The sequence below is a fragment of the Diceros bicornis genome, chromosome 32 (genome assembly GCF_020826845.1).
Source record: "Diceros bicornis minor isolate mBicDic1 chromosome 32, mDicBic1.mat.cur, whole genome shotgun sequence".
In the NCBI taxonomy this organism is placed as follows: Eukaryota; Metazoa; Chordata; class Mammalia; order Perissodactyla; family Rhinocerotidae; genus Diceros; species Diceros bicornis.
In genome coordinates, this window is record NC_080771.1 from 37,590,450 (window position 1) to 37,599,800 (window position 9,351).

Here is a 9,351-nt window from a genome sequence, read left to right on the forward strand (position 1 = left end):
AGAGGAGTGACAGATGCACGTGGGGCCAGGCATGTGTGCACACACATGTGTACAGGCGACTGTGGGTTTGCATGCAGGCTTCTGGGCGTGACCTCCCTCTGCAGGGTCGTGTGTGTAGGGTGGCAGCACACAACCCGGCCCGTCTTGCCCCACCCTGGGGTCCCCTCCCAAGCTTTTGAGCTGTGCCCACTGGGAGGCCCTCGTCATCGGCTTGCAGCGCACGTCGCCCGTTGACAGTCTGATCATATCTACACAGCCATTCAATTACTCTGTAATGACTGCCGGCCATTAAGTCATCAATCTACTTCATTCCAGCCTATAGCCCTTTCCCCACCACTGCGCAATAAAACCATTAAAACAGCAGCAACAACAAGCAGCCGCATCCTTAATGCATCAGCGACATCCCCTTAGCACCTGCTGTGATGGCGAAGAGCCACTTCTTAGTCAGAAAGACCACGACACCGTGCAGCAGCCCAATTGGCTGCCTCCTGCATCATGCACATGCACATGCATACATACAGACACAGACGTACAGACAAAGACACAATCACGGGTATACACACACGGACAGGTACGTACAGACACATGGGCATACACGTCTGTGTATACATACTACATGCATACACACAGATACATGCATATGCGCATGGACATACAGACACATTTACACAGAGATGCGCACAGACACATGACACACAGAGATGGACATGCATGCGTGCACGCATACACGCGTGCACATATGTGTACATGTACATGGCCACATGCACACGTGGGCACACACGTACACATGTATAACCACACACACTATGCACGTGCACATGCATGGGCACATAAATGTCCATAAACAGCACAGATGTCAGCTCTGAAGCCACCCACCAGTTCTCAGCTGCCCCTGGGCCCCCGTGGCCAGTGACGGCCAGAGCGGGATCGAGGAGCACTCAGGGACATGCTGGGAGCCGGCGGCAGCCACACAAGTCTGGGCTGCAGCCTGGGACCCTGTACTCCCTGGTCATCAGGGAGGTCCACAGAGCACCTCCCGCTGCACGGAGCCTGCGTGTGGACCCCCAGCTTCTCCCATCCCCAGAACAGTGAAATCTTTTAACGATGGAGTAAGAACTTTTTTAAAATCATTTTAAACATTGAGGACAGAAGAGAAGACTGACCAACACTGTGTCGCGCCAACAGTCTCAGCCTCATGTCGGATCTGCCTCTGATCTTTTTCAGAAAGTAACACACAGCTGGAGTTCAGTCCCCCACCCTTCCCTCCCTGGAGGTGACCACGGTCAGGAACTGAGTGTGCTTGGCCATGTGTGGGTGCGCGAGTGGTCGTGTTGCTTTATGATTCAGAGCTGACGTCAGTTTATCACAGGCGTCACACTATTCTGCAGCTTGATTTTTGGCGCGTGTTACTGACGTAGCCCTGGTCTCCGATTCGCGCGGAGAAGTCCACCGTTTCCCACAGCTGGGCATTCAGGCCGTTCCCACCTGTCACCTTTGTGCGCACAGCTGCACTCTGTGCATGCCGCCTCCTTTGGCACATATGCAAGAATTCCTCCAGGAAACATCCCTGGGTGGAACTATAGAGTGGTAGGCGCGGGTCCTTCGACTGACTAGATGTGGCCCTTTCTTTCCAAAGAGGCCCAGCCCATGGAGACTCCCTCCCACAGACTTGAGACGCCATATCTCACCTGTGGGCGACACTGAGGATGGACTTCCAGTTCCTGCCCCTGTGCCGGGTGTGAAACGGAATCTCTATTTTCATTTGCATTCCCGTGATTACTGGTTAGGTAGAATGGTTTGAATATATTTACTGGCCGTTTAAGTTTCTTGTTCTGTGAATTGCCTGTTCCTGTCCTTTGCCCATTTTCTGTGTGGTTGTTGGTGATTTTCTTGATCATGCGTTGATTATGTGGCTTGCCTTTTAATAATATTTATTGATGTGCAGAATTTTAAAATTTTAATGTGTCAAATGCATGAATCTTTTTATGGTTTGAGTTTTTCTTGTCTCAAAAGTCCTTTCCTACTTTAAGGTCTTGAACGCAATTTTCCTGTATTCTCTTCTAAAAGCTACAGAGCTTAGCTTTTCTCATTTAAGCCCTTAATTCCTTGGAAATTTATTTTCTCGTGTGGTGTGAAGAGCCCTGATTTCTCCCTCGTGGAATCACTGATGTTCCCAGCATGGTTTACAGGGCCTGCCATCTCTCCCCACCGACCTCATGCACCTGCGCTCCTGCCACTGTCCAGGTGTGCTCTGCTCCACACCTCTGTCCTCGGCTGTCCCGTCTTACTTCCTTGGTCTCTACGTTTTTGGCCAAGCACTCACTCCAGAGTCCGTCTTCATAATAGTCTTGGCTGTGCCACCCTCTGAATGCAGCCAAAGAAAATCCCTCCTTCCTGCAGCCGGACGCTCTGGGCGCACAGTGCACGGGACCCTCAGCATCCCATCAGCTGTGTGCAGATCTGACACAGTCAGTGTTGATCTGCTCTGTTGGTTCGGTTTCATCTTGCTGGACGGGCTCGTGTGAGAGGCTCTCTACAGAGTTTGGAGTCTTGGTTCTGTTGCAACCACAGAGCCTCAGGCCTCCTCCTGAGACACCATTCCAGGCAGTGATGGGATTGCTGACGGGGCAAGGCGAGGACAGTGTGGGTCCCACCAGCTCCTTTCCTCCAGGTGAAGCAGCTCTTGGGTGGGGCTGTGGTGGGCTGGCTGTTCAGCCCCCATTTATACTATCGCTCTGAAACTGAAAACGTCACTGGGGCTCGGGCAGGTGCTTCGCCAAAGTCCTAATTGTATGTCTGCAGAAAGACCCGCCCAAACCCACCAGGAGCTGGTGCATGTCTCTTGGATGCAGTTACTCATTCAATCCAGGATTAACTAGATAATACACGGTCCTGCCCTGGGGAGCCTCACTCTGGGGGACAAGGCTCAGTGGGGACACCTGCAGGATCCCATGGGCACATGCCCCCTTGGCTGGGGAGGTCCATGCCAGCAGGCGGAGATGTGAGGCCCTGCGATGCAATCTGGGTCCTCTCTGGAATGGGGAGGGTGCCCTAGGCAGAGCCTTGAGGGCCTAGGGCAGGGGCAGGATCAGAGCAGGTTCTGGAAAGATCTCAGGACTCGTGAGGATGGCTGACTGGCAGGAGGGAGGAGCCAGGAGGTTGGCACCAGCTCTGAGAGGCAGAGTAAACAGGGAGGGTGGAAGAGGAGGAATCTGGAAGGTTCGGGGTTCAGCTCCGTGGCCTGGATGGAGAACACAGCGGGGGCGTTGGGGCGGAGAGGAGTGGAAGGTGGGCTTGGCTTGCACGCACTGGGCACAGCCTGACGTCCACCAGAGACTTGTGACGAGAGGAGATGGGGCCAGGGGTGCCGGCCCCCAGACGGGTGTGCACACAGGCTCCCACATCCGGAGACAGCAGGGGCGCCAGGACCAAGGAGAATGGCTGAAACGAGCCGATTCTCTCCACAGAGGCCAGGAGGCTGATAGCCGGGCGCTGCCCATTGTGGCCTGGGCCCCCGCGAGGCCACGCTCTTGCCCAGCGGCTGAGTGGCCAGGCGTTGCTTCTGCATCATCCACCAGCTTCCGCACTCACCTGGGTGCAGGCCTCTCCCTTGCCCCTGGCCCTGAGACCCGTCCACCCGCATCTTCCTTCTGGGCCCTGGGCAGAGCCTCTGGTCCTGCCGAGTGAACGAGCCCCCACCCCCAGCGGCTCGAGGATGGAGAGCGAGGTTAAGTCCAGCCCCGATGTCGTCAGCCTAGAGGGCTTCTATTCCAGCAACTGATCTCGTTAGATCCAGCATCTGAATGGTCATTAATGTGGTTTATGCGGCTGTTTGGGATTTTTTGCTCCCAAATTTGTCACCAGTCCACTTGATATTGATTGAAAGACAATGGATTGGTGCTGAGTGGAGCGGGCTGGGGGTGGGCAGAGCCGCTGGGCTGACTCCGGGACCCCCAGCCCCACACGCCTCCCTCCCTGACAGCACCCGCTCCAGCCCTCCCTGGCCCTCACTCAGACCCGCTGGGATTGAGAAGGTGCCAGCGCACAGCTGTGCTAGCAGCTTCTCCAGGCTGCGTGGAAGGCAGTGAGGCAGTTGAGGGGACAGCCCCGGCCTCCCCTCCCCTCCCCGCGAGCCAGGAAGGACCTACTTCACTTGCCTGAGCCTGTCCCACGACCTTCTTCCAGACAGGGACCCCCCCCCCCAGCCTGGGCCGTACACTGAGGGTGCATATGTGACCCGGCGCGCAGGGCCTGTGAGATGTGTTGTGACAATGCAGGAAACAGATGCACTGAGGCCACTCCAAGGAAAGGGCCTCGTCCTAAGGCTCCAGGAGCCCCTCAATCAGAACAGAGGCTGCCGGTCCAGGCGCCCTCCTGGTCCCTCCACACGCTGTTCCACATGTGGAAGCCAGGCTGGGCCAGTCGCTGCCAGGCCCACTGGCACAGGCCACCAGCCAGGCGGCAGGAGTGAAGACGTGGTGGAGGCCCAGCCTGGTGTGCACACCCTGCAGGGGTCACCCCGCCTTTGTCCCCCAAACGTCTGTGCCTCCCTCCCTGCCCTCCATTCCTACCTAGCTCAGAGGGCAGCTGCCCACACTGTCCCCTCTCCTGGGTCCTCGGCACCCCCAGACTCTGAGTGAGGTGGCCGGGGGCACCTGCACGCCACCCTGTGGTCTTGGCAAGAGTTTTTACTGGAGTGGGTTTTTCCATCAAAACCGAACCTCTGGGTATGGCTGTTATGACTTACAAATTGCTTTAAAACTTGACCCTCTGAACCCAGCGACCTCTATTCTCTGGCCTGCCCTCCACCTAGCCCTGTCTGCGTGTCCCCCGGTCACTGTGGCCAGGCCTGCTCCCCTGAACCTCAAGGGCCCTCAAGCACCCCTCGCCATGGCCAGGGTCCTGAGCTGACCTCAGGAACACAGGAACACAGGGCTCTGGGTGACCTGGCTCGGCTGACCACAGTGCCACTTGGCAGAGGCCATGCCCCCCAGAGACCTTGCTGGGCTGACTGCAGGGCCAAGGCCAGGGCAAGACCTCAGCAGAGCTGCCCCGCCCCGCCTGGGGTCGAGGATGTCTCAGAGGTGCACGTGGGCAGGAGTCAGTGCTGACCCTGTCGCCGGCAGCCCTACCATCTCTCCTGGGAGAGCAGGAAGGGGGAGGAGAACCAGAGTCCATGCCTGGGAGGGGTGAGGGCGTGCTGGGTCATGGTGGGGACTCCCATTCCAGAGGATCATGGGGGCAGGTGTGTCCAGGGTGGGGTGGGAAGGGCCCACCGCACAGCCCAGCTGAACCCTGTGCAGAGAGCCAGGGACGACCCTGGGGCCAGCAAGTGGGAGCCAGGCTGCCGCCTCCCCCCCACCGCCCACTGGCCTCCCTGGAGCCACACTGCCCTCTGCTGGGGCTGGCGGGCATGGCGGGAGCCCCTCGGACCAGCCCTGCCCCCTGGCTGAGTCCTCACTCAGGGCCCAGTGATTCTCTCTCCCTGTGGCAGGGCCAGCAGCCGGGGGCCTGGAGCTCGGGGACAGCCCGGAGGGAGGCTGGGACAGAGCTGTGCCCCGGATGGTCCAGGCCAGCCCCTGTGGGACAAGGACCAAGACCGCACGGCATCCGCAGCTCCAGGCTCCTTGCTCCCAGGCCCTTGGGGCCACCTGCACCTTCAGTTTCTCTTCTAGCTGCCATCTGTGTCTGTCTGTCCATCTGTCCATCCATATTTTTTGGGAACCCAAGACTTTAAAAACGTAGTCTGAGAATAGCTGTTCTCCGTGTGTTGGGGGGGGCGTCATTGGGCTTCTGAAGAAAGACAAGGCCCCCCAAACCTGGTGGGTGCCCCTGGACCTTTGCGGTCCCAGGAGGCCTCCACCTGCGCTGCGCCCCGTGGCCACCAGAGGGAAGGCGCTGCCTGGCCCGGGCAGACACTTCCCTACGCTCCTAGGCTGGGTGCTGGCCCAAGACCCCCATCCTGGCCTCCCCGCCCGCTCTGACCCTGGGACTCATTTAAGGCTCAGGAAGCCTTCTGCAGGGCCCCACTGCACCGTCGAGGCCTCAGGGACCAGGCAGGGGTTCAGGACCCTTCCACCCCCTCACCCCCATGCACTCTGCGCCCACCTGCTCAACGTGTGCCTGGCCCCTGGGGACCCGGGTGCCCTTCACCACATGACGGTGCTTGCGCTTTGACTTCTCAAGGAGGGCAGCCCCACGAGGACGTTCCTCAGCTGGAGCCCCAGACCCTGCAAGGGGCCTGGCCCCAGGGAATGGGGGGCGGGGAGAAGGGAAGGGGGAAGGAAGGAGATGGGAGAGAGAGAGAGGGTGTGTCTGTCTCCCCCCAGCCTCCCTCCCGACCTCCAGCCCAGCCTCAGACATAGAAAGGGCATGGGCCCTGCAGTGGGTTGGCCTGGGCTCCTGGCCTCACCTGTATTGGCGGTATCCCCTTGGCCTCCTCCAGCCACTAGGTCCTTGCCTCTAAAACAGGGCCCCAGAGGGACTGGCCACGTGTGGTGAGAAGTGCGTGGGTCTCCGGGAGCTCCGTTTACTGTTGTTACACACAACTGCACACCAGGCACCTCCACCTGAGCGTGGGCACCTCATGTCACAGGGAACCTGTCCTCCGCCCAGGCTACCCTCCGGGTCACCTTCTTCCTGTCCAGCACCTCCTGAACGCCCGGCATTCCCTCTCTCCCCTCTGCGTCCAGCCTCATGCCGAGGCCCCATCACCCACACGCCAGCCTGAACCCCAGTGGGCGGGGGCCCTCAGTGCAGCCCGAGGAGCTGCGTTCACACCGGCTGTCCCCTTACCGTGTGACCCTAACTGACCCTTGATCGAAAAATGGGTCCTGGGCCCCAGGAGCCCCAGTGGGCTGGGGAGTGTGGACACGTGATTGTCTCCATGCTCAGAGCAAAGCGGACACTCAGCACAGCTGGTACTGCCAAGTAGTCAACGCTGCTAGAACAAGGTCCCGCGTACTCAACAGCTGAAAAGACACACATTTATTATCTCCCCATTTCCTCAGGCCCGCCGTCTGCATGGGCTCGGCCGCGATTTCTGCTCCTGGTCACACGAGGCCGAAGGCACAGTGTCCGCTGCGCCGCTCTCACCTGGAGTTCCGGGGAGAATCTGCTTCACGCTCACTCAGGTCCTCGGCAGAATCCAGATCATGGCAGCTGTAGGACTGAGGTCTCCATTTCCACTGGCTGTCAGTCAGGGCCTGTCCTTAGCTCCCAGAGGCCCCCCTGCCTGTGGCCCCTGCACCTCAGAACATGGTCGGTCCCTCGTGCGCCTCGGCTCTCTCTTGCAGCCTCTCTCTACCCTAGCTGATGGCTCTCTGATTGTAAGGGCTCCTGTGAATACGAAAGAGCCGCCCAGACAATCCAGGATCATCTCCCTCCTCAGGGTTCCTTTGCCATGGATGGTGACCTTTTCACAGCTTCTGGCTTCAGGGCACGGACATCTTTGGCCATCTGTCCAGCACCTGCTAAGCTGCAGTGTCCTTACCTGCACATGAAGAGAGGCCCCTGCCTCACAGGAGAGGCCCCTGGGAACTAAACGTCTGGCCCTGGGTTGGGGTTGGGGTGGGGCTGTGTGTATATTTGTGTGCAATTTTATATAAACCTGCATACTTTTATACACAATAATAATTCTTATTTCACTGCATAATCACAATATTATTCTAATGTAAATAAGTACATTATTATTCTAAAGTTATAATAGCATCACTTTTATGCTGAGAGCCCTCAGTGCCCCCCTTTTATCATGAGAAAGCTGAAATCCCTAAACACAGAGGATGAGCCCCCAGGGTTGGTCCCTGGCCACCTGGACCCCTGCCCATGGCCAGTGGACCAGCTGGCTGCCCTCTGGGCCTCTCCAGGTTCTGCACACCCTCAGGCCCCCTGCTTCTCCTGGTTCACAGGTGCACCCCCCTAGACGAGCTGGCAGGCACCCACTGCACCCCATCTGTGTCAGCGCTGGCCAGACTCAGGCCCTGGTGGGCGGCGGGGTCGGTCCTGCCCAATCGGTGACCCAGTGCCCAAGACAGAGGAGGCACTAGCAAGAGGGGTCACCCAGGGGAGCGGGGGATGGGAGCGGCCCTGACCTTCACGAGAGCTCTGGTGACTGATGGCTTCGCCACACCAGCTTGACCCCGGCTGGGCTCCGCGCGAGCCCCCAGCGCCGCCCAAGGCTCAGCCTCTTGGATCTGGGTCGCAGATCACAGATGAGGAGGGCGCAGGTCTCCCCGCGGGGCGGAGTGGGGTGACCCGGCTCCTCGAGCCCCGCCCGCTCGTGCGCCCCGCCCACGGGCCAGCTCCGCGCCAGCCCACGTCCCTCCTTTTCTCCCAGGCAGCCCCCCGCGTCTGCGGCGCCCTCCCCGCTGGGTACCCGAGGGAGGGATGGGGCGGGACTGTAACGTGTGAGCCACGGGTTGACGGCCTGGAACCAGTGAGGGAGGCTGCGGAGTTGGGGAAGGGAGGGGGCGGCATAGAGGATCTGGTGCCCCACGTCCCTCGTTAACAAGGAAAGCGAAGTGGCCCTTTGTGGCTGGGCTGGACTGGTGCTGGATGGCACCTCCGGGATCATGGAACCCAAGCCCCCTCCCCTGGACACAAGAGGAAACTGAGGCCAGTGGAGAGAAGGACCTGCCTAGGGCCCAGCGCTGGGACTGGACCCCAGACTCCTGCGGGCCCGCCTCCAGGGCTGCCCCGGCCCAGGATGGGGGCTCACTGCTCACCAGGGACATCTGCACCAGCCTGGGGACCACACCCCTTCCCCGATGGCCCTCCCTGCACTTGGGGCTCACCCATGACCAGACCCCGCTTACCCTCCCCCTGGAGACGTACACCCCGGGGCGGTCATTGGGTGGGAGGCTGGCGGCCAAGAGCACCGCGGAGGAAGGATGGAAAAGCAGCGGGAGGAGAGGGGCTCAGAGGCCATCCCCCTGGCCCCGTTGGGGTGCCTGAGGTTAACCGGGAGACCACTTTCTGAGGCGGGGAGGCAGGCACTCACCCCTAAACTAGCACCAAGAGGTAGAAACCTGACACATTCAGAGGGCTCCCCACCCGTATTTGGGGTCCCTAACCTCAGAGGCAGGACGGTGGCCCCCAAGGACTGCTCCCCAGCCCCAGGGCCTCGGATTCTGGAGATGGAAGGGGCTCCCCGCCCCCCACCTTGGGGCAGTGAGTGCCAGGGCGCAGTCACTGCCGAGCCTCCCACAGGCAGCCCGGCCTCCTTCCAGGCAGGCCAAGGGCACAGATGGTGCCGCACCTGCTCAGCAGCCCGCAATCTGGAGGGAAGAGCAGAGGCCCAGGGCTCCGGGGACAGGGTGGGGGTTGGTCAGCAGCCCCATTGCCCACACCTCC